This window comes from Medicago sativa, chromosome 6, assembly GCF_051527215.1.
Source record: "Medicago sativa cultivar Bolivia chromosome 6, Bolivia_mono, whole genome shotgun sequence".
NCBI lineage: Eukaryota > Viridiplantae > Streptophyta > Magnoliopsida > Fabales > Fabaceae > Medicago > Medicago sativa.
The window spans coordinates 84,270,656-84,297,263 of record NC_140754.1 but is presented as its reverse complement, the minus strand read 5'-3'; the positions used below and the strand labels follow the sequence as shown (position 1 = coordinate 84,297,263).

General features: G+C 31.4%; 1 long non-coding RNA gene across 2 annotated transcripts; it reads left to right on the top strand.

The window, feature by feature from the left end:
* The first annotated feature begins 10,913 nt into the window (after positions 1 to 10,913).
* LOC146917526 (uncharacterized) lies at positions 10,914 to 12,127 on the top strand. 2 transcript variants are annotated; one of them, XR_015014180.1, is made up of 3 exons: positions 10,914 to 11,174; positions 11,330 to 11,477; positions 12,062 to 12,127. It is a non-coding gene; the product is annotated as an uncharacterized LOC146917526 (long non-coding RNA). The 2 variants fall into 2 exon arrangements; XR_015014179.1 differs by having other exon boundaries at positions 11,291 to 11,477.
* Positions 12,128 to 26,608: the final 14,481 nt, after the last annotated feature.

The window sequence follows — 26,608 nt, the reverse complement described above, 5'->3', positions numbered from 1 at the left end:
AATAAAATTTGATAGAAATTAAAATTCATATACAAAAATATAGTATGTCATAAAAAATACAAATGTGTCCCGTGAGCATTACTTAATTGATAGGAACATTACAATATGTAGTGGTCAGAGCTCGAGTCTGAAATTTTCCACTTATTCATCTAAAAGGGTGAAATTCTGGTCAATAGACTACTTGACAAAAAACAATACAAATGTAATCGAAAAAATTAAGTAAAAAACAAATCAAGTGATTGAATTGAAATGATTAATGAGTTTTAGTTAAGAACAAATTATTCTAGAGAAACAGAAGGAAAACAATCATTGATCATATTTTACATATCTTTTAATTAAACTATGAATTCTCAAAGCTAACTTCTCTTGAATATTGGAAGTAAGTAGTTAAGACAAAAAATATGTTAATCACAATTAGAATACTAAGATATGTTTAGCAGTAGCCTTTTGAGAGTACTCTTGGCATAGGGTTCTACTAATCATTAATCACAATTAGAATACTAAGATAAGATACTCTACATATAAGTTACAATATTGTTTTACAATTCCCTCAAAAAAAAAATATTGTTTTACAATAGATAAGATAACACAGGGTCAACTCGTTGAAGATTTCATAGGCATGCTTAACTTTTTGGAGTCTTGCCTTTTACTTCTCATTCCATTCTTGATTTATAAATTTAGTTAATTTTATCTCCTAAAATGATGAAAAAGGAGCCATAATTCATTCCAATGATTGGACTCGCTGTAAATAAGTCAATTCAAAACTCCAATGAATGCACTATCTTCCTTGATGTTCATGTAATGGTCTAGATACAAATTATACTATATATACACATAAAATAACATGTGAGAAAGTGGACACTACCTAGAGGGGGGTAAAGTATTTTGAAAATGACTAGGTTAAGATAATTGGAGAAAACTTGTGCTATGATCATGTACATAAAATGGGTAGGCATGCCTCCCAATGGCCCATCTTAATAGATTCACCTCTTGTTTGTCTCAAGAGAGCCTCTTAAATTTTCAAAATATTTAATTTTTCATTTTGAGAGCCTCTTGACATTTCAAATGAGTTAAATATTTCTTTTAGTTTCTACAAAATACATTTAACATTTTTACCCAAAAAATAAATATATTAAATCTTTATTTATTTATTTTTTTCATTAAGTTGACTCTTCAATTATTCTAGGTTTTTAAAATTGATTTCGTAAAAATACATCAAATTTTTATTTATTTTTTTTTCATCAAATTTTAAAGGTTGTTGATTGGACAAACAAAAATGCTCAACATTTTTCAAATGACGGGGTATAATTTAAACGATTTTTAAAAGTAACGATGTTTTTAAAGAAAAAATAGTATTAAAATGAAAAAGAATAAAAACACAAAATTATGGAGAACAAAAATTAAAATCCTTGTAAAAATTCAAGTGTATATAAAGTTATGTTTTTTTTTTTGAAGGAATAAAGTTATGTTTTTATTGAACATCATGTGATACTTCATAACTTTAGATTCAATCAATGTAATTTTAGAATCACTCTTTGTTTTTTCTTTCAAAATTGGGGCCATCATCTCAAGGTGTGATAAGAAGAAAGTGCTCAAATTCATCAAATGTATTTTTTATGTTTTCATCACTTCAGGGCTTGATCAAAATTCATGGATCATTGTTAACATTATATCAATATAGCATGAATAAATGAAGAAAGTTTATCATTTGCGCACAAATACAGTGATTAAGTTTTCGACTCATCAAAATTCTCCCTTTAATAAGCTTGCAAGGAAGTCGAACAAAAATACCCAAGAACGCTCAAATAAGATGATTCAAGTTTATTCTAACATAACCCAGATATTGAGTTTGAATCCAACATTGGTATGCAACAATTAAAACTTGTAAAAAGTATTTACCGCCCATTAGAATCTACAAGACTCGAAAATTGGCTTTCGCAACTGCGCATGAAGATACCTAGTTTACACTAAAAACACAAAGCCGAAGAAAGATAAATTGAAATATGCAGAACGCCGCTTGGTGGATACCCACCAGTATAATGTCCTTAGTGGTAACAACTCCATTGCCATAACCTAGCAAGACTTGTGTCCTCTTCCGTAGGCTTCAAAGGTACTATTAAATTACATTACTACCAAATTCCATTGCTTACAGCTAAGCCTTCAAAAAGACATGATTTTGGCTATTACTCCATCCGTTTCAAAATGAGTGTTGCTTTATCCAAAAAAAATTGTTTCAAAATGAGTGTCGCTTTCAGTTTACAATGCAATAATAACTTTTTCTTTTCAATTGTATCCTCCAATTAATACTCTGCACACTACTTCCAAAGTATTACTTTTAAAACTAACCAATAGTTAATAAGGATAATTTGGTAAAATAACCATTCTCTTTCTCTTAATCATTGCATTTCTTAATATGTGTGTAAACACCTAAAACGACACTCATTTTGAAACGGAGGGAGTATTAATTAGGAAATATCATGATAGCACTTTTCCATTTTTTTTATTTATCTATTACCTTGGCACTTGGATTTGTTTAAGCAATTATTTCAATTCAAACATGTAAGTTTTATTTTATGTGTTTAGAAGCTTTATATAGTCTAAATTGTGTTGGACACTGCAGCAATTCAAGCTGAAAAGAAAAATAACATGGGTGAACGAAATTAATCAAGTGAGTTACTTCCATTAACACACTTGAATTTGAGGAGTCAAATGAATTTTTTCTGATCAAAAGGAGAGTGGCAAAGATTGATCTCTAGAGCTCATGTATACAACTCCTTAAGTGTCTCAAGCCTACCACTAGGTTATTCCTTTGGGGCATGTGGTCTTTTTTTTTTTTTTTGTGTGTGGTGGTCGAGTTTCGAACCCCCGACCTTGCATTTATTATGCATTGTCCTATCAACTGAGCTAAGCTCACGAGGACGGAGACACTTGATATCTGAAAGTAACTAAATTTAAATATATTTTTATAATTAAAAGTGATCAATAGCAAATTAGTTATTTTAAATTGATCAATCTAGACCAACATTAAGTGGATTTGAACTTGTATATCTTAAATAAGTAGACTTGTGTCCTCTTCCGTAGGCTTCAAAAGTACTAATAAATTACATTACTACCAAACTCCATTGCCTACAGCTAAGCCTTCAAAAAATGCATGATTTTGGCTATTATTAATTAGGAAATATCATGATAGCACTTTTCCATTTTTTTATTTATCTATTACTTTGGCACTTGGATTTGTTTAAGCAATTATTTCAATTCAAACATGTAACTTTATTATTTCCATTTTCGGAAATTGACATCGGAAAAAACCGAACTTGAGATTTTGAAAGAAATACATTCCAAGATCTCATGACAACGCCACCATACCAATCTAAGTGGGTTTAAATTTCTACACTTAATGTTAAATGTTAAGTAAGAACTTGAGTGAAATACAAGATAAATTAAGATGTAAAATATTTAAAATATATATATATATATATATATATATATATATATATATATATATATATAGGATCCGTTGACACCAGGTGTAAGTCATACGACTTACACCAAATCTCAACCGTTGAAATTAATAAATCTTATGGTCACGATGAAAAATTGGATATTGGCACACGATATAATATTTCCCCTTCCTGGACTTGTTTGTCTCAAGCGTATCTCTATACTCATCGGAAATCTCAATCACAACCTTTAGTCGATCGGAAATCTCCATCACTTCATGGACTTGATCGTGAATCTTTTCTAATGAACATAAAGTATTTCCTCAACACCAACCACAACCTTTAGTTTTGCATTAAGTAATCATATATAGCACAAAACCATTCATGTTATGAAAAGAAACGCTAGAAGGGTAATATAAAAGATTAATTGAGAAATAATTTTTGAAATTATTTGATTGATAAAATTGATTCAAATCTCATAATTGTTCATCTATTTGATGTCCAATGGGGAGATTTATTGAAGACAATGAATAATTAGGTATTGAGGCAATGAAGATATGGAGCCAATCAAGTGAGATTGTTGGCAATGAAATGGATCTCAAGCAGCAGTGCATCGCTCTTGTTCCTCAACCATTGGAGAAGAAACAGAATTACAACTTTCACAGTTGGAGAAGAAATTAGGCTGAGGAAGGGTAAGGAGTTTATGGTGTGCCAATATCTAATTTTTTTATCATAACCGTAGGATTTATTAATTTCAATGGTTGAGATTTGGTGTAAGTCGTATGACTTACACCTGGTGTCAATGGATCCTGTCTCATATATATATATATATATATATATATATATATATATATATATATATATATATATATATAGAACCTAGAGGAACTTGAACTCAACTCTAAATTGGTGGGACTAAAATTAGGGTGTGACTTGTCTTGTGATTGGTATTTGGTACTGAAATTTAAAGGTTTGAAAGTTTTCAACAAGTGCTATTTCAAACGCACCAACATGAGACACACTATTATGGCCTAGAATAGAGCCATATTGTGAAAACTAAATTCACAAAACATTAACATAGCCCTGTCGTTATTAATCAGATTAAGGCCACATGACAAAAGCCAATTTTTTCGGAATCTAAAGGAAAACTTATCCACTAAACTACACACATACAATCAATAAATAGATATTCAAAGTGGGTATGCCAACCACACTCTTATATACATAAATCACAACCAAATAATTTGTATTATCAAATATATTAGCATAATATATATTGGCAGTTATGGAAGAGCCCAAAGTGATTAATCATGGACCCTTCCAATTTCACCAAATTGTTTTGATATAGCTTTTGAGTTAACGGTTGGTACACCTGTACTTGAATTGCTGCTTCTTGAAGGTGACGCTAGAAATGTCATTTTCCTCTATCGGTTTCGGGCTTCAACATATACACATATATATTTTTGGTGTACTTTCTCTATATCTTCATGAAAGTTTCCCTCTTTTTGGAAAAAAATAATGAAAGTTTCCCTACTTTATTCGAAAAGAATATGTTTGTTAGAGATACGGGGAAAAGAATCAATAAACATTATTTGTTATGCTTGTAAAATAATTAATTTAGAACCTAATTAGAAATGATTTGTCCGCCTGAGCTTTGCTCAGTTGGTAAGGACAATGCATAATATATGCAAGGTTCGAGGTTCGAATCCCAACCACCACAAAAAAATAATAATTAGAAATCATTTAAAATTTCATATGACTTAATTATAAATTATTCAATTGTTGGAAAAATTTAAAGCCCACATTAAAAAAAGGGCTCTGAAAACAGTTTTATAAAGAGTGACAATATTCACCCGAACTCAAAGGGAGTTGACCTAGAAGCCCCTCTAGACACTATCCATGAGGTTGAACTCTTGGGAAATAGATGTGTTAGTCTAGGGGGTATGGTAGTTGTTCTAAAAGCGTTCCTCAAATCTGTATCGATTTCTACCCCTCCTTTATGAATATTTTGATAAAGGTTTGTAAACAAGTGGTCCGACTTTAAAGGTATTTTATATGAGGTGGTACTAGGAGCATGAAGAAGATTGCGTGGGTTAAGCGGAAGAAAATGTGTAAACCAAAATGCAATGAAGGCCATCGAGTATGAGACCTACGACTGGTGAATCTTGCACTCCTCAGTAAATTGAGGTGGCAACTCCTCCATAGAGGAGCATGTAGTTGGAGAGAAATCCTCAAGGCTAGATACAATTCTCTTTCCCCAATCTCGTCACCTTGGGGGTATTCCACGAGATCTCTAGGCGGCGACGTTTGGGCGGAAAGAGGTGTCTGTGCTGGATGGTTTAGGAGACGTAGTAGCTAATTGGTTTTCGTTAGGGGTTGAAAGGAGAACTGGTAATGGTATATCAACTTCTTTTTAGCATGATATGTGGGTAGGGGGTCACTTTTACATACTAGGTTTCATAGGTTGTTTCAAGTGTATGATAAGCAATTTGGGAGTATGAGGGAGTTGTGTTATTGGGAGGGTGGTATGTGAAGGTGATGTTTGACCTGAAGGATACCGCTATTCATTTGGGAGTTGGGTCCTTAGGACGAGCTTCTCAATTTGCTTCCTTAGGCCGGGCCTCCAAATAGGGTGAATTCTTGGTGGTGGAGGCACGACCCGAAGAGGATGTTCTCGGTTAAGTTTACCTATGGGGTACTGGCTAAGAGTGTTGAGGTTGAGGAAGCATTGTCAGCTGAGGTGGTTGAATCATTGGCAAAGCTAGAGTTGTGTGGTGTCCTCATTGGGTTTCAAAGGTTTCGCTCCTGGTCCTTGGATGACCATCCGGTGGGGTCCCTCTCTCTGGTCTTTCAGGGAAGGGTCATCTCTGGTTAGATGGCTAGACTATGAAGGTGAGAAAAACACAAGAAGGGAAGGTTGAATTGTGTTAGCGTTTTTTTTAGACTAAGTTCAAAGTCCAGAGTCTTATAGAGTTCAGATTCTGAAGCAATGTTCAGAGTCTAATGCAGTGGATAAAGTAGAGAGAGAGAGAAGAGAGAGAGAGAGAGAGAGAGAGAGAGAGAGAGAGAGAGAGAGAGAGAGAGAGAGAGAGAGTGAAGAGAGACACAAAGCAATTATTCTGGTTCCTTCCATAATCCGAAAGTAGTCCAGTCTCCCTTGCATCTCCAAGGAGATTTCAATACCCAATTCTGATTACAAATGCTCAAGCACACAAGAGACTTCAAATACTCAAGCACATAAGCAAGAGATTTCCTATGCTCAAGCACAAAAACAAGAGACTTCTAAACAAACAAATTACAAAGAAATAAGTTTGGGTTGAACACTTGATACACAATTAGTGGTGTTCACAATACAAATCAAATTGGACTCTTAAGACTTTAGAATTTTTAAGATATGAAAGTTGTTAAGAAATTTTAAGTAAATGATGCACAACAATTTCAGCCGAGTTTTGGCACAGTTATATTGTTGTAGAGTCTCTACTGAACTTCAAGTCTTCATTCTTTTATATAGAGATATGAAAAAGACTTTGAGAGTTGTCAGCGCATCAAATAGTCGTTGTAGACGCTTGATCAATCACCAATGATTTGTTGATTAATTTGGTTAATGTCCTAGGAGAAAATAATTTGAAATCCATTCCTTGTTTGGAGAATTAACCAGCAGGGACACAATTGTAGCAGTTCTATGCGCATACAAGAGTGGAGTAGTGGAGTAGTGGTTGTACAATTGTACTATTTGTCCTTTCTATGTGCTCCTTCAGTGGATAAACATTCAATGCCTTCTAATTCCTCTGATATAGTCGTTGCTCCAGGCTTTTAATCCTTTTGCAAACTTGTGTCTTCAAATAACCAAAATAATCGACTTCAGGTTCTTCACTTCAGACTCTGATGAACTTCAGACTGTGGGTGATTTCAGACTTTGACTGTCAGCTACTGATGGTCTTCAGACTCTGACTTGCAACATGACTTCGTTTGAAAAATCTTTTGCTCTCAATTGTTCTTCCAGAACTAATACTTTGATCAAAGACTTATAAAAATTTAGTCTATGATCCTGCACACTTGAACAAATATTAGCATATCCAATTGAACTTTTAATGCCTTGTTATCATCAAAATTTAAAGTGGAAATGTTAAACACATTTTGTTCCAACAAACTAGGGTTTTGAGGAGTTCGTGTTGTGGCGTTGTGTTTTGGTTTTCGTGTTGTGGTGTTGTGTTTTGATGTTCGTGTTATGGTATTGCCCCATGAGGTTTTTTAGTTCTAGATGCTTTTGTTTTTTCTTTTTGTCGTTTATGTGTCTCGTTAGCTATATGTTTGGGTGCACCCTTGGCATTTGGTGTGTTTTTTTGGGTATGGTGTTGATCCAACTATTGTCTTGCAAACCACTCTTCTAGATAGAAGAGAAAGAGAAAGATAGAAGAAAACTTAGTCCTAAGACCTAAGTCATTACTCTAGAGAGTACAAAAAAAAGAGAGGGGAGACTTCATCATTTTCCTGCATGCCCCTTAGTGACCATCATCTCTCTATTTATGCACAATTTAAGGTTTGTTAATTTTAGAACCACCACATGTCAACTTGCCTCAACCAATAATATTATGCCAAGTGTACTTCCTCACATGTCATATTGAATCATAACAGCATGGTGTGAATCAAATCTAAAACACATATGAGTTCTAAATACAATCTTCATTGTTTAAATGTTTTAGTATTTTCCCCAACAACCGTTTTTCTAACAAAGGACTTGTTTAAAATTCTCTAGTATTCAAGAACTAATAATTAAACTTAGAAAATCACATACATGCATCCTATGGTGTGAGAGTTTGATGGGTTTCTTTTCTGTATATCTTACGTATTTATAATCTAAATTCAAACTTCCTCTACATTACATATAGATGTTGTAATGCGTCACTATCAAAATTCAACTTATTCATATCTAACCTATTTTGTCATGAACGTATCATGCATAAATTACTCATTATTACTAATTATTCATACAGAAGGGCATTCGTACAGAAGACACTTCTCCATAACCAACGAGATTAGGAGCATCTTTAGTGATGGTAAATTAACCACTTCAATTTAATGGAAAAAGGTGTAACGGATTGTTCCGGCAAGCACCTAAAAAATGGGGAAACATCTCCAACGTATAACTTAATGGGACAGATAAAAACAAACAAATGGAATGGTAGGAAAAAGTTTAGAGTTACTCATGTTATTCTAATGGATTGGATGGGATGGCCTCAAACATCCCCATCACTATTTTAAATGAGACAGATATAAGGGTATAGAATATATATAAAAGTGATTTTTTTTCATCCAACAAATCATCTAGTTGAACATGATATTGTCGGTTTGGATGTCAATAGTTGATTATTTTATTTGGTGTTTGATGTATGCTATAACATCCATGCCATGTTCCAATCTCATTCATTAAGAACTTGAATATATAATTATATTTGATGATTATCATTTTATGCAAGAAATTGCAAAGAACTTGCAAGAGTACCATCATTATCTCTTTGTCCTGCAAGCTCTATACAATGGATCTTATAGCTAATTAATTTGCATATATTGATATTACATTCAAATTTGACCAAATCCCTTGACCATTCCCTTACATGTTGAATGAACTTCTATTGGGTAAGTTAGATCACTTGATTATATGGCTAAGGCCCTCGGATGAATAGTTGAGATATCAACTCAATAATGACATTTGATCAATATGGGCTTGATTGCAACCATGTTTTTTTTTTGTTTTTTTTTTTGTTTTGGAATATTTAACTTCTACATCAAATTAATATCATCAATTATCTGTGACTCATTTATATAGATGAGAATACATACTCGTATCTTATCTTTGAGCATATAATTGTTTTTAAGAAGACAAAATGAATTATATTAATCAATGTCCACATCGGCATAAGGCGTATTAGGTTAGGACTTAAGCGAGTTTACAAAACAAATTACACATAAAAATCAAAAGAGAAGTGATATTTGTACAACCAATTTTGTACAACTCTTGTGACATCTATTTTTCTCCTCTTTTTATTGGACAAAAACAATTGAGAGAGAAAGAAGAAGATAGAGAATAAAACCACATGTGAGTATAAGAGAAATATTTGTTTCAAAAGTTGTCAAAAAGTAGATATACATACGTCAATTCTCAAACCAAAAACACCGCAAGCTATGAATCAACACACTCATTAGGTACGTAACAAGAGTAATACAGTGTGTCATTAATCCATTAATGATGAATATTGAAAGTTAAGTTTGGATTTTTTATTGTTTTTTTACTTTTAATCACCAAATAGAAAATAGGCAAAATTACACTTTTAGTCCCTTAACTTTATTTTAGGTAACAGTTTAGTCTTTTACCTTTTTTTCATTTCAATTTTGTCCTTTTGATCCATTTACATATGAATTTTTAAGCTTAAAATTCATGATTTTATTTTCTTATGGTCTTTCAGTCTTCAAATCTATGATCCTTGTCTATGTTTGCATAACAAATTCCTATCCTCTTGCCTTTTTTTTATGAAGCAAATATTTTCTACCCTAATTTCCATGTAAACTTGGTTATCTTACTTACTAAAGCTTATCCCCTAAGCTATCATTAACCCTAATTTTTCCCCCTAATTATTCCCAACGTGGCATTTGTGTTCTCCATGCATATTCAAATTTTCTCTCTTTCCCATGACCATATTTTCTCTCATTCTTAACAGCTCCCACAATCTCTTCTCTTATCAATTGTTAACGCCCCCCTCTCTCTCTCTCTCTCTCTCTCTCTCTCTCTCTCTCTCTCTCTCTCTCTCTCCCTCTCATCGGTATGCATCGCAAATTTGATACGGCAACACAACGGGACGAAGCTGAAGCGAAGGAGATCGAGTGATGGTTGGTCGGATTTTTTTAAATGTTGAATCTGATGAAGCGAAGAGATTTGTGTAAGGTGATTGTTCAACCGAGAAGAGAAATCAGAGGGATTTTAGAAAATTCATCGGACGGTGATTATCATGATCTAGATTGTTATTCTTCAGAATACTCATCTGTTGGATTTGATGACCTAATTCCCTTTCTCCTGGTTATCGATCTATCAAAGTCTTTTTTAGTAATCATTGTAATTGTTTTCTTTTTATTTTTTAAAAAAAATATTGGTTTGGTTACGTTTCATTTGAATTAATCTCACGTTTTGATTATGACATCTCTGATTAGGTGATTTCGATGAACAGTACCCCACAAGGATTTGACCGCCGCCGGCACCTGCGGTTGCTCCCTTCCACACCTCCAGTAGAGTTTCGATTTCGCCTTCTGTCTCACCTTTGGTGTTCTGTTCGGTTCTGTTTCACTATCAGTATCTTTGTCATGAACGAACGGTTGCGTTTCTGGTATCGATCTTGGGGAGTTCTTCTCCTCTCTTAGTAAATTTCACGACATTTGTTTATTGTTGTGTTTTTGAGTTTTGATTTTCGGAATGGTTGGGAATTGATGATGAATGTTTGGTGCCATCAAGAATGGTGCAATTGATTATTGGTTAAGAACTGTGAGTTTAGAAATTTGTTTCTGTGATATTTACAAAATAAATAAAGATAGTTTACCAGAATATGTAATTAGATGGAGCGGAAGCGAATGGGGAGTGATAGTTTACCAGAATATGTAATCAGATGGAGCGGAATCGAATGAGGAGTGATAGTTTACCAGAATTCTTGAATGTGTGATCAGATGGAGCGAAGTCGGTGGCGGAAGGTGACAATTCCTCACAAATAATCTTAAATTGGTTTCAGTTTTAGTCTTATTTTCACATTATTTTCTTAAATAATCTTAAATTGGTTTCAGATTTTTGTCTGGTTTTGCTATATCAGTTATATAATTGAATCTGATACGACCGCAAGGGATTGCAGATTTGCTGGAGCAGGTAGGGAGGATTTTGATGGTGGTTGAGGTTCTTTCGTGTAATCACATAAGGATTCTTCCAGTCATTGAGTTAGAAAAGTTGGTTAACAAGTTGTGGATCAAGTATTGTATTACGTTGAGTACAATACTGAAGAAGTAAGTATAAACTCATCATGTCCAATTGCCTTATACAATAATTCTTCAAATGTTGTAATTTTTGTGTTGTGTATGAGTTTTATCAGAGTGTGGTTGTTTGCATCATAAATAAACATGAATTTATATTGTTTAAGTGATGAGATGATCATCTTGAAGTGTTTGTTCTTGAATCCTTTTTATTTAAAATTGGTTCTATTAAGTTTCGAATGTCATTGTTGTTATTAGTTTCTGTTGTTGTACATATATAGAACCAAGTATATAACAAAGTATGCAATTCTAGGTTACTTTTTTTAAATTTTTGTACCATATGAAATAAAGTGTGCTAATTAAATGTTTGGTGACTTGAATCTTTTTGCTATTATTATATGTCATTGGTAAATTGTTTTGGTGACTTACATCATTTAAATTCTTAATAGTATGCTATACGATGTTTTTCATATTTGTTGATATTTTTGATTTTTTTTAAGGGTGTTGTCATGTTGGCTAAATGCTTGGCTAACCATGCTGTCATATTTTTTTAACTAATGGTTGGCAAACACTACATGATTTTAATGGGATACCTATGTTTTTATTTTTGGCATCAGTCAATTTGGCATTATTATCAAGGACATGGTTGGCAAGAACAAAACTTATTGGATATTTGATACTCCAATGAAGTTCCTGGTAAACGAGCATAGTGACCGGATCTTGATGCTCTCCATCAATCTTTTTTTCTTAAAGACGATTCTTCTAATGTATTGTCTTCCACCTCTATATTTTCTATTCTCATTGCAATCGTAAATGTCATATGATAATGTTTCATAAATCAAACAATTGGGTTTGAATGGTTAATGAATTCCATTAGGGTAGAGCATCGGACGGGTTCGGGCCCGAAAACGTCGCACTAGATGAAACCGATGGCACCAAATAAAGAACCAACTTCGACCGTTCTTGGGATCGGTTTTAGCGGTTTCGGCTTTGTCGGTTCGTCGGTTTGCACGGGTGGGTTTAATCGGTTATGGGTTTCAAAAGAAAAAAAAATACAGTCAAATATAGATGAAGAAGAGGAGATTGGCGAGCAAGAAAGTATGAGCAGTACAGTTTAATGGAACATCTGCTTATGAGATGGAGAATGGAGAGCAACTGACAGTTTAATCGAGCAAGACAATGTGATCTGGGGTTTCCGTTTTTGAGAGAGGGAGACATGAGAACGTTGCAGAGAAAGAAGAAGTTTTGATTTTGAGAAAGGGAGAGTGGAGAGAGGCGCAGCAGTCAACCACAGATAAAGAAGAAGCTCTGATAGAGAGAAGCAGTAATGTTATGGATTATTAGGGTTTTGGCTAATTGGATTCACATAATCATTGGGCTTGGGTTACTTTATTTTTATCTGGACTGGGCTTGTATGTGTACTTTTGTTGTAGATTTAGTAAACTAACGGTCGGGTGCGGGTAGCACGGTTTGGATTTTGGTAAAACCGATTCCGACCGTATGAAACCACATAAACCCAAATTTTCCTCATTTTTAAACCGACATCCGTGTTAACCCGCCCCGTGATACCCACGGTTGGCTCGGATAGTTCGGGTCTTGGGCGGGTTCGGTTGACTTGCTCAGTCCTAAATTCCATAAATAATGAATTGTTCAAGAGAACTTGAATTTGATTTTAGGAGGACAATTTTTGGTCAAACTTTTCTTACTTTTCGACCGAACTCCAGATTACCATATCTCCTTTTTTCTTCGAACCAGATGGTTAATACAAAAAATATGATATAGTTTCATATGTCAATAACATATTATATTCCTTCATCATTAAAAGAAATCTATTCTCATTAAAAAAAACTAAATACCGATTGTTCAAAATATACTACAGTTTGTAATTTTAAAAGACCCGTGCGACGCACGGGTCGGCGTTCTAGTTGTGGTAATGACTATTCTTTTTGTCTAAAAATACGGATAGTTATTTTCCTTTAAAAGAATCCAAATAGGTGCCATCAAACCTGTTGTGACTTCGTTGTGAAAAACACACCAATAATAAACTTGATGCTGGAGCAAATTAATACCAAGTAATCAAATCAAGCGGGTGACAAAAAAATAATTCAAACAAAAATAAAAAGCAAGAGATAAAGGAAGAAGGAGAACACAAGAATCTGTTTACCCAGTTCGGTCTAATGATGACCTACTCTGGGGGAGAGAGCAGCTCTCCGTTCCACTATAATGATATGAGTTTCTTTACAAAGAGATATCAGAAGGTTACAAGAACTAGTCTTCAAACCTAATTCTACCCAAAGTCCCAATCTCTTCCCGTGACCAAGAGACTCAATCCTAACTGTGTTTTGTTCAAGGTGAATCAAAACAATCCCAACCCTAGTGTTCGTTGCCAAGATAAATTCTCTATAAACCCTAGTTTTATGTTGGCTTCTAAACCCTGTTTTCTACACAATGTTTTGTTTTCTGCACACTCTCACATCTGATACAAGGCTTATATTTATAGTGGAAAGCAACCCTTAAAATTTGGAACAAATCTACACTAAAAATATGTTTCCTTTTCCGTCTTCAGCGTCCCATCGTGCCACGTTACGATTCCACCGTGGCACGATTTTTCCAGTGACTTGCTTCAGGAACTTATTCAACAATCGTGGCACGTTGCTTCTGAATCGTGGCACTATTTTTCCAGAACCTGATTTTAAGTTAACTCTCACAAAACCAAATGAAGCGAGGACGAGATTTTTCGTTGGCAATCATTTTAGTAACAACCGCCACATGAGCAAATAAACCTTCAAGGGTGCCACTTTATGCGAAACAGTGTCAAAAAATTTGGACCTATCAAACTACAACGCAGAAGAAAGCATTTGATAAGGGCCTATGACTGAAGACCCACTCCTCAATGTGGAATTTAGGACATAACTTACCCAACCCTCCACCTGAATGGATTGCCAATCCTTACTCACAAACTGTTTGTAACCTGGAAGACCAGCCCAACATTTTAGCATATAGAACGGTCTTAGACCCCAATTCTCCTCATCAATAGACAACATCAAAAGATAATGAACTGACAACCCTCTTGACCGGGCCATTTGGATACAAGTCGGCCAAATCAAACCCCATTATTCAGACAAAAGAAATCTATCAAGGCGACTCATAGTCTGACCATCCCCTCGATACCAAGTATAACATCCACCACACAACGAAAGATCAATCAAAGCATTATCCTCGATAAATCAATTGAAAGGTTCATCATCAAAGAATTTAATTGTCAAACTGGAACTTAATCTTTCCCCTTCAAACCGAGTGGCATTAAAATCCCCACAAACACAAAAACTTGCTCCAAAATGATTCCCAAACCACACAGAAAGCCTCTCCCATAACAACTGTTTATTCACATTATCACAGGGAGCGTAGACATTAGCTAAATATAGAACTCTTGGTTGCTTCTGATAATCCTATCCATGAATAATAACAACATGTTCCATACTGAATGTCGACCACACTTCCACCTCTGAACTATCCCACACAGTCAATAATCCACCTGAGCTCCCCAAATGGATGAACACAGAAACGCGTCAACAACATGCATCTTATTTTCAATGTGATTTAACTATTTTTTAATTAATAATTTAAATATTATTTTTTGAAAGAATAATTTATAATGTACTATAAAAGCGATAAAATAGTTTAAATGAAAGGTAAAAATGAAATAATGAAAAGAAAAACCAAAACTATGTATAAACAGAATAAAGATTGCCAAATATCGAGAATCTTTGGTGGCTAATTTCTTTCTATATATTTGTTAAACCGCGTTAACTCTTCCATCATTAATTGTATGCACTTATATGTTGCTTTCTACAATTTTATGTGACATATAAGACCATTTATTTTGCATATACATGACTATGCATTATTTTGAGAACAAAACAAGCATTTTTACGATACATTCCTTCCATGCTTCGTTATATACACAGCATTCATGTTTCGATAACAAAAAAGATTGTATCTATTGATACACAACATGTTTTGTCAAAAACTTGTTTTTTAGGAATTTTGCGGATGTGTGTTCCATGTATCAACAACACACACATGTTGTGTTTTGACACAACATTCATGTATGGATATAAATTTGTGTGTTTTTTTCTTTTTGACAATTTTTTTGTTAAAACAGAATCTCTTATGTTTTTCCATTATTTTCCTTTTCTTTTACTCATTACGAAAAATCACTTAAAAAAGGGCCTGTGGATTTTGAGATTCAAATGTAGAAAGAAATATTCAATTTAGGATTTGTGTTATGTAAATTGATTTCAGTGGTTTGTGGTTATGTGGTTGTTGGATTAGGTCTATGTCCTCTCAGCTTGTTTGTACTTCATTTTAATTTATTTAAATTTGCTTTGCTTAAAAAAATGACCATTAAAGGACGATGAAAATTTCGTAACGATAATATGATAACAACAAAAGAATTGTGAATATTTTAAAAAAAAAACTGTGAATTCTTAAATAAAAAAATACATTTCTCGATTTCTTGTTGTTTTATAAAGAATTATATATTTTTAAAATTGAGTTCCTTCTTATGATACTTACGATAATGTATACACCGGTTTTATTCGTTCCACATTATTGAAGTGTTTGCAACTAACTATATGATAGATAATCATTTATAATTTTGGGTTAATTATGTTTCTAGTCCCTATAAAATAGCGACCTTGTAAGTTTAGTCCTAACTTAATTTTAATAGCATTTTTAGTCCCTATAAAAAAAATTTACTTATAATTTTAGTCCCTGCTAAAACAAAGTTTGATTAATTATCCTTAAACTCTTAAATTTTTGAACGATTTTTTTGAGACAAGATTAGAACACTATGAAAGGTTCGTTTACTAAAATTTAAAATTTTCAGACATGAAATGAATTAAATATGAATTTTTTAAAACGACAAAAGTTAAAGATAAAAAGTAATAAAATCTGGATGTAGAAATCAAATTTTGCGATAATTTTTTGCGGAGGAACTTTTAGTAATGTTCTAAACATGTCTGCAAAAAATTGTTCAAAAATTGAAGAGTTTAAGCATAAATTAAACAAATTTGAATTGAGTAGGGACTAATACTCAGGGCAAAAAAACAAAATTAGGGACTAAAAATGCTATTAAAATTAAGTAAGGACTAAACTTACAAGGTCACTATTTTATAGGGACTAGAAACATAATTAACCCTATAATTTTTGGGGTGATCGATAGTCTACATATTAAATATTGAGAAATTAAAATCTCCAACTTGTCTTAAACTATAAAAACAAAGAAAAATGTATACAAAGCTATTAATTACGAGATCTATTGATGCGACGCAGAAAAAATCTCCAACTTAAACTCCAAAAACAAAGAAAAATGCATACAAGGCTATTAATTACGGTGGAGTGGGTCGTAGCCTACCTGAGCTCAACCACTGGATGTCTTTCAATCATGGCATAATTTTATTGACGGTAAATAAGCTTCATTAAAATGCAAAAATAACAAGAGTAGAATTAAAATGGCTATGAGTTGGGACATGCCCCATAGACAAAGGGTCATGTTGAACGTTGAATCTAAAAATAAAAGTTTTGTATTAGAAAATGATATTTGTAGACTTTTAAATAATTGATTATACAAATTTTGATACATTGTTACTATGTTTTCTAACCAACTTAAGTTGGTGTGGTGATATTGACTTAGAACCTGAGACGGTAATATTTGTTTCTTTAATAGGTGTTTAAAATTTTCCTTGGACAAACTCACACGGTGAAACATCACATAATATAAATATGTTTTAGAGTTTTAGAACATTTGCTACATATTTTTAAAAAATTAAGTACCATATGGGTTGGATCTAGTGTTAAGCTTAGTGCGGCTATAGTCACACCATATTGTTTTTCAAATTTTATGTTATCCCTAAAAAAATAGTACTCTATCAGATACCAAATTTTCGGTCACTAAATTAGTTAGAGACCGATGTAGCAACTGATTTAGTGACTGGGTTTAGATCAGAGACCAAATATGTCGGATTATAAAACCAAACCAGCTCCTAATTCGGTCTCTATTCATTTTTCTTTCAAAAATAAATAAATAAAAAACAACTAATTTTACAAATGAATATACAAATAAACATCAAACATAACAATACCAGAACAATGCTTTCTTAACAAAAAGAAATCACGAAATGCTAATACTATACTATTCAACTAGACCAACACTTTCACCAAAAGCCTACACCCAATGCATTAATATAACAATGCTGTTATTTCGTTCATTCACTCCTTCGATAATTATACTTAAGAGTAGAACGTATATGTGGCAAGTATCAAACATAAAAACACAAGAGTTTTCTAAAAAAAAATATTGATACAAAGTAAGGATTTGTTTTCCTCTTAAAAAACTTGCTTTTTGTTAAACATTGTCATGCTTTTTTAATGACACTAATCCTTGTCCTGCATCTTACGTTGTGTTTTATGCTTGAGTCCGACATCATTATCTACGACTTTTAATGTGAGTAAAATTTAGCTACACCTAAAACAATAACGGATACGCCCCGAACGGTAAGTGATTTCTTAATAAATGTTCTTAGATACTAATTAACATAAAAAAATAATTTTGTATTGGAAAATGAATATTTCAAATTTTTTGAACATTAATTATACACAATCCAAAACATAATTACTACTCCCTCCAGTCTTATTTACAAGATAAAGTTGACTTTTTAGATACATTGAATAATGTATGTATCTAGTCAAGAATCTAAACCAAATACATAAATTATTTAATGTGTCTAAAAAGTAAATTGTTTCTTGTAAATAGGACCGGAGGGAGTATATATAATTCATTAATAAATGTCCTTAAGACACATTTTAGTAGTATTTTTTAAGTAAACACTAGTATGGACACCAGTGCCAAACACGGGCTATAATTTCGTCATACTTAAGGGAGATGATATTGTGATGTATCAAATGTCATTTAAAACTTAACATTGGATAAAAAGAGTGCACAATGAACAACAAATAAGTGACAAAATACATACTTAAGTCTTAGAATTTCAAATAAAATGTGATATTTCTCTCACTTGTGTGGTTGGTCTTTCTCAAATGTGTCAATCCACCCCAGTGTTGGCTCCTCATAAGGCCCAACAACTGTATGATGTCCCGGCTTAATATTGTGGGAGAGAAGGAGTGGTTCTTGGTGATGAATCACGAATACGAAGACTCTGACACTTAATGAAGAGATGTTAATGTGTCAAGTGAGTTAAAATTACAGTGTAAGAAAGAGTAGATGTTGAACAACCCAACGTAGTCTCCCATGAAAATCCAAACATTAGACACAATTAAAAATCCAATTTTATTTGTCTAACTTTTTCTAAATTAATCATAAAAAAATATCCAACTCCTTCAATAAACTCATAAAATTACCGGCAACTCACTCAATCTCTCAATTTAAAGTTTCCTTTTTATTAGACATATATATTTCTCGATCTCAAGTTTCTTTTTCATCTTCTTTATTTTTTCTAGTTTTCATTTTATTTTCTCATGAAAGAAAAGAACATAAACCCCCTATATTAAATTAGAATCAAATCGCTACTTTGACCATGTTGTACCTTCGTTTGACCTTATTTGACTATGTCACATAATCACAGACACGGAGACTCGCACACTTGAGGGAGAGATGTTAATGTATCAAATTTGAGTTAAATTTCTACAATGGATGGAACAATAGATGTTGAATAACTTATAAGTAAGATGATCATATACATAAACCTAAAGAATTTAAATGAAAATGTGGTGTCAATCTGAAATTTGACCAAATATGTGTTATGTTGAGTCAACACAATACATGCTTATTTGACATTTTAAATTGATGTTGAATTTGTTTAATGAGATTAATATTTTGGTATCATAGTTACTTAACAATATCCAACTCTTTCAACAAACCCATAAAATTACCAATAACTCGTTATTTTCCCTTATCATTTCTTTTATATATTTAAATTCCTTTTTCATCTTATATCCTTTTCTAATTTACTTTCTCTTTTCTCATAAAAGAAAGGAGCAAAAACACCCTTCTATGAAATCGCCACCAACCCACATTTTTTTACCATTTGTACCTACGACACCTTATTCAGCTATTCAACCAGATCATAGACATAGAGAGTCTCACATTTAAGGGAGAGGTGTTAATGTGTCATGTATTTAAAGTTCTATATTATTTGCAATAGTAGATATTGAGCAACATATAAGTTAAGTTTTTAGAGGAAGATGTGGTGTTAGTCTCATTTGCGGGGTTTCTCTTAGCTATATACAATGATCCAACCAATTGTAGACTCCCTCAGAACTCGGAACTTTATGATTGTAGGTTTGTTAGTTTTTGGATTCCATTTGCTTAATTTTTTTGGTCAAATAAGTAAATGGTCCCCCTAAATATACAAACATTTGATTTTAGTTCCCCTAAAAGATTCTTTAGGTTTTTAGTCCCTCCAAATTTTTTTCATCCATAAAATTAGTCCCTACTTTTCAGTCAACTCATGTCTAACCTTTATATTTTTTAATAAAATTTTCCAGAAATGGGTAGAATATTATGACAAATATAGGTACATAAACCTCCGTATTTTTTTTTTATTTATAATTTTTGTCTCTCTTCTCATGAAAGAAAGGTACATAAATCTTCCTTCATGAAACCACTACGTACTAACCCACCTTTTTTACAGATGTTGTGCCTCTGTTTGACCTTATTAAAGAGTTTGAACAACATATAAGTGAGACGCCTCATTTACCTAATGTCTTATGATTTTGTGTGAGGGCGTGGCGTCAATCTCACTTGTATTGTACATTGCGATAAATTCTTTGTTAATTTTTACATGTCATTTATTTAATTTATATATCTTAAGCTTTTGTTATGCCTTTATCTTATCTTATTTGGTTACGTTACCAGATCACAGATGCAGAGAGTCTCACATTTAAGGAGAGATATGTTAATATGTCATATGTCATATGTGAGTTAAAGTTTCACATTAGATGCATGAGTAGACGATAAGAAGCGTATAAGTGAGACGATCCTTATACCTAATATATATCTTAAAGATTTGAATACAAATGTGGTGTCAATATCACTTGTGTGGTTGCTCTTAGTCTAATGCGATTATCAAACTTAGTATAGACTCCACTAAAAGTCCCAACATTGTGGTGAACTCTTTTGTTCATTTTTGGATGTCATATGCTAAATTCTTTTATCTTAAATTTTAGTTCTTGTACGTATGTCATTAACTTTGGTGCATTTTTTTTCTTGAACCCTTGTTATTTAAAATTCCTTCACTTTTGTTCTTTGGTGGGATCTGACAATAGAAAAATGTAAATGTATTATGTTAACAAAATAGATGCTTATTAGACATTTGAAGCGAAGATGTGATATCAATCTCACATATATGGTTACTCTTAGTCAAATATGATGATTCATCCTAGTGTAGATTCCCCCGAAGTTCCAACATTATGATGAATTATTTTGTTTGTGTTTGGATGTCATTTTTATCCTAAAATTTAGTTTTGAGATGTCATTTGGTTTCATACTATTTTTTTTATTAAACCTTTATTATTAAAAATTCCTTCACATTTGCTCTTTGGTGGAGTTTTTTTAATTAAGTCTAATTTCTTGGTAATATAATTATCCAAAAATCGTCAACTCTTTTAACAAACTCATTAGATTTCCAAGAAATCACTTTATTCCTGATACTCTCACAATCAAACCATACACCTTATATTTTTCCTTATCATTTTTCTCATGTTCAAATTATTTTTAAATCCTTTTCTTTTTTCTAACTTCCTTTTGCTCTTCTCATGAATTTTTTATGGTGTTTGTTTTATTCAATAAAAACATCAAATGTTATACCTCAATAGTCATTATCATGCAATGATCATTAAAGAATTATCCAGTATACCTTTTTCTTTATTAAATTAGTCATAAATATATAAAAATTACCTTAAAAGGCATATACGTGCTATGAAAAAACATGCCTTGCTCTTTTTTTCAAGTCAAATTTTATAGAAAATCAGTAAAAAATCACTGGGTCTCATTTAGTTCTCCTTCAAAATGTTGTTGTTGTTGTTGTTATATGATTTTTTTTCCATATTTATACTCTTGTATATTTTTTTTTTGAGGGAATTTATACTCTTGTATATTGTTGTGGGTGTATTTGGTCTTATTGATGAATACAGTTCATTTGATTAATTACTGACAAATAAGAAATGTAAAAGGGAGATAATTCAAAATGCAATATTATTGTCAAATGAAATTCAACATGACAATAAAAACAATTTAGTCAAGGAAAATAACTGAAATTAATGGAAAAAAATTTCTTGAAGGGGGGATTAATGGAAAAGATCTCCTTACCTCTTTTACTTGATTACATTTATTCTTGAAATAACCGTTATTTTTGAAATCATCGTCCTTTAGAAAATTTTGATTACACACGAAGAAAGAACATGTGAATCTAGAAATCTATCTAACACTAAATGAACGTACTTGTCAGAAGTGAAATGAAGTTTCTTTATTTTTTTTTAACTGGAGTTTTGCTTTCATTTTTTCTTTGAAATTTAAATCTTTCAGCATAAAGTGATAATTAGCATTTTATTTCGACTATGAGTGTAACTTGCAATGTTTCAAACTCCTATCTATCCTCGTGAGCTTAACTCAGTTGATAAGGATAATGCATAATATATGCAAAGTCCGGGGTTCAAACCTCGGCCACCACAGAAAAAAAACTCCTATCTCACAAATACAACATCCTTAAAAAAAAATCTTGCCAACATGAAGTCCTTCAATATAATCTTACCGTATTCAAGACTATATATGATCTTATTCTTCTGCATATAAGATTTGTCATTAGTCATTCACTCCAAAAGTCATGACTTTATATTTTGATGTCATTGACGCTTTAGAATACGTATAGTTATTTATTTATTATTTTTTTTTATTTTTTCTCCACAAAATTAAAAAAAAAATATAGCCATATAGCCTATGACACTTATGGTGACACTGAATTACATCATTTTCTCAGATTATTATCCATATTGGTGTCTGTGTTGTGTTTGCGTTTGGCTTCATAGAATATATAGCTATATCATGAGAATTGTGAGTTAATGTTTACATCCTTGAATTATTCAATTATGTCTTGTTGTGATCTATTATGAAGTGTGTTGAGGAAAAGGCCCTAAGATCACGTGAGATGGAATTGCTAACTGCTAAGTTATATGGTATATTGGCTATCATGAAAACAAAGTGAACAAATAACAAAGTAGTTAGCAAATTTTTTTTTTTAAAACCGAATAAGATAGCATCTAAACACAAAAGTGAAGACAACAAAGAGAGAGATACAACTAAGTACACATGGTTTAATTGATAAACCAACAATAGTTAAACAAACCTATAGTAGAATAATATGCTAGTTTATAGTTACCACAAATCAACCATACACGAAAAATAGAAAAAATAAGCAAAACCAAAAAATCAATTATTGACTATCACACAAAAAACAGGTTGAAGAAATATAAAACTGGTAGAAGATAGATCACTATTCTATTTCTATGACAAACGTTTAGATTGGAAGCTATATTTATAGTAACTTAAGATTAATAGAGACACGTTAGAAAAGAATTCAGTAATTATAAATGATTATGGTCTTGTTAAAAAACCACATCTCTATTATATATATTTGCCTTAATTTTTTTGAAAAGTACACTTGACACTCTTCTATGTTAAACTTCATTTAATGTATTACACACCTAAGCATCACTAATACACATGTGCACCTCATCATCTAATTGTAGCTTGATTATTGGCTATTGATAAATTATTGTTACATATTAACACATGTTTGACCTTGCCTTTTATTACAATTGATACCAATATGAATACCAATACAAAAGTGGCATCCTATAAGAATATGCTCTCTATTGAACCTACAACCATTTCATTCTGTATGTGTATATCCACTGATCAAACAATCACTCTTTAATGTCAATAAATGTCTTATAATTGCGTGTGAAAAAAGTTTTAATTTAAGATCTACATCAACAATTGTATTGCTCAATTTTTCTCTATAAATATTAGTTCAACTTTCACCATTTCATATTCATTCAAAGAATTCAGAATTCTTTCCAAACATCGTAACGAAAGTTGTATTTGATCGTGGTTCGGGTAAAATGGTGTTTTCATTTATACTATTTTCTGTTAGTTTTCTCTCATTGTATTGTTTTTATTTGATAGTATTATCTATCATTTTTTTTAATTCACTTATAAATTCTAGACTTCTTTATCAAAATTCAGGGATTATGGATCTAATATGTAACGTGGAGGCTAGACCTAGAAATTAGACATCTAAATTTTGAACTTACACCTTTCAAGCGATCATTTGATATCAGGATCAACACGTAGTAGCAGTACAATTTCGTCCAAGAATTTTTGAAGAATATTAATATTGAGAAGGATTGATAAGGATCTATGTAACATGGAGATTTTTTTTCTCTTTCTATGAAACATGGATATAAACACGTACTAATGTTCTTTTTAGTATTTACTGGCATTATCATCAAATTGTTTGTTGATAATTTTGTTTTTGGCTGACATATATAATTTAGTTTTTTTTTGAAGGAATAATTTAGTTGTTTCTCCTTAAAAAAATAATTTGGTCGTTTCAAATTATAATTTTGCTACGTTAATGTTGTTGGTTTTTTTTTTGAAGGAATGTTGTTGGTTGGTTTTTATTGTCTTTGTTTATATTTTCATATTTTTTAATTATATTTTAAAACAAAGCAATTTGATTAGATGCACCAATAAAACAAAGTGATTTGATATATCAATAAAAAAATTGTTGGTATATACAAGATAACTCATTCACTATATACGAAATTACGAATCTATATTATTATAAAGATAAAAAAATAGTACACATGACATTTTAATTTGCTTACAAGATTTAATTGCTCTTAATTCTTCATTTGTAAATTTCCTACAATAAACACGTTACTTCTTTTTTGTAAATATTACTTACTCATATTAATTTAATAATTTTTATGAACATTCAAAGTTATTATTACTTACTCATATTAATTTAGTAATTTTTATGAATATTCATAATCAAATCAAGAATGAGAAGATTTTCACGTGCCAAAGCAATTGTCCTTTTTTATGGTGAAAATTTTATACTAATTTTTTGTCAATAATTTTTATACATGCTAACAATTCAATTAATAATCTTAAACAAAATAAAAAAAAATATCTACTTCGAATCTCTATAATAAACAAAAGGCATGCACAGCAAAAATAAATCAAAATAGGCGAATAATTATTGATTTAAATTGAACTGGAAAAAAACTTATTATGATTTTATTATACAGTTTCAACTCTATTTTATTACTCAATTATAACTTAATCGTTGTATTTTCTTCATGATTTTTTTAATCTATGAAAATAACATCCTAAGTAAATACAAAATCATTTTTACGTATTAATTTTCCTAGGAAAAATTTAATAAAATAATTTTCCAAAAATTTGTTTTAATTTTTGGAAAAGTAAATCAAAGTAGAAAGATTTTCCAATCAAACTTATTAGGCCATATTTTGTTAAAAAATGGAACAAGCAAGAATTTTGGTTAAGAAGTGTCCATTTAATCATACATTATCACTGCAAGAATTTTGTTTTGAATGAAAATTATATGCATTGATTTTAGTTGATTACATAATATGCATCGTCAAAGATAATTCATAACATTTACCTTCAATTTCTTAATGGTGATCATCATTTACCTTCAATTCCTTTTTCCTCTAAAAAATAATTTGTTCAATTCCTTCAACATGATAAATGGATGATTTGCGTTTTTAATCATATGTTTAATGTTCAATAATCTGCTAGCCTTTTTCCCTATATATATTTGATCATCTTACATCATTTTCCCTTGCTTATTCATTTCATACGATCTTATTACCTTTAAAAAATTGCAATGGTACCATACACATGTTCCATTTCTGTTGTTTCTAAATATGAATCAACCATTAACGTTAGAAAAAAATTAATCAAACAACGTGTTTTGCTTCTCTTGCTTAAAACAGAAATTTTATAACATCAAATAAAATGTATAATTAAATTAAATGAAGGATTAAATGACAATGAAAATTCATGAATGAGTTTGAATGAAAAATAAACGTTAAAATAAAGATTATAAAATAAAGCTTAATTCTCTCGGGAAAAAAAAGCTTAATGAAATTTTTTATTTAAATAAAACTTATAAAAAAAATCCAAATAAGAACAATTACATTGGACAAATCCTTTTGCTTAGTAATATTTGTTTTTTGGTACATTTTACTTAGTATTTTAATCTCAACAAGAGTGCACTAAAGATCCTATGCAAATCTTCTTTCATTTTTAATTTCACTAAGTTAATAAATAAAACGACGTTAACCCTTTACCGCGGATTAAGGATCCTTTTCCTTAAAAGAAATACCCATTTCATTACCAAAAAAAATTGTTAAGAAAAAACTATTTATGAGTTGATTATTGTTTGTATAATATTATCAAGTTTACTCCGCGAAATTTTATTTTTTACCAAAAATGGTAACAATCACATTTGGATTGAATCCATGTGAGACGCACCAAAATATAAAGTTTTTTTTAATTGTTTTTCTTTAAAAAAAATTGGTATATGCAAATTTCACCATTGTAAACAAATAAAAAATAGCTTCATTTTTTATCAATGAAAAACTAATTGAATTTTTTATCACTTATTAATCATGTTTCAAAGGCAACCATCAAATTATCATCGTTGTTTGATTTCTCAACCAATCAAATGGAGTCATGTACTCTTTACCTTAACTTTCTACCAATTAGAGTAACTAAGTCATCATTGGTTTCAAACATACACATATTTGTTAACAAGTAAGTCAAATACACACACACACACACACACACACACACACACACACAACAAATATAACTTTCTAACATGCAAAATCTTAAATGTTTTTCTGCTCATCTTTCAACTAGCATGGTGACGTGACATTTTTTTTTCTTGGGCTTTCATTTTCATTTTTTTTGGTTTCTCAAATATGAAACGTATCATTGATGTCATTACAAGAACCATTGAATTGCTTCTAAAATGAAAGGACCATTG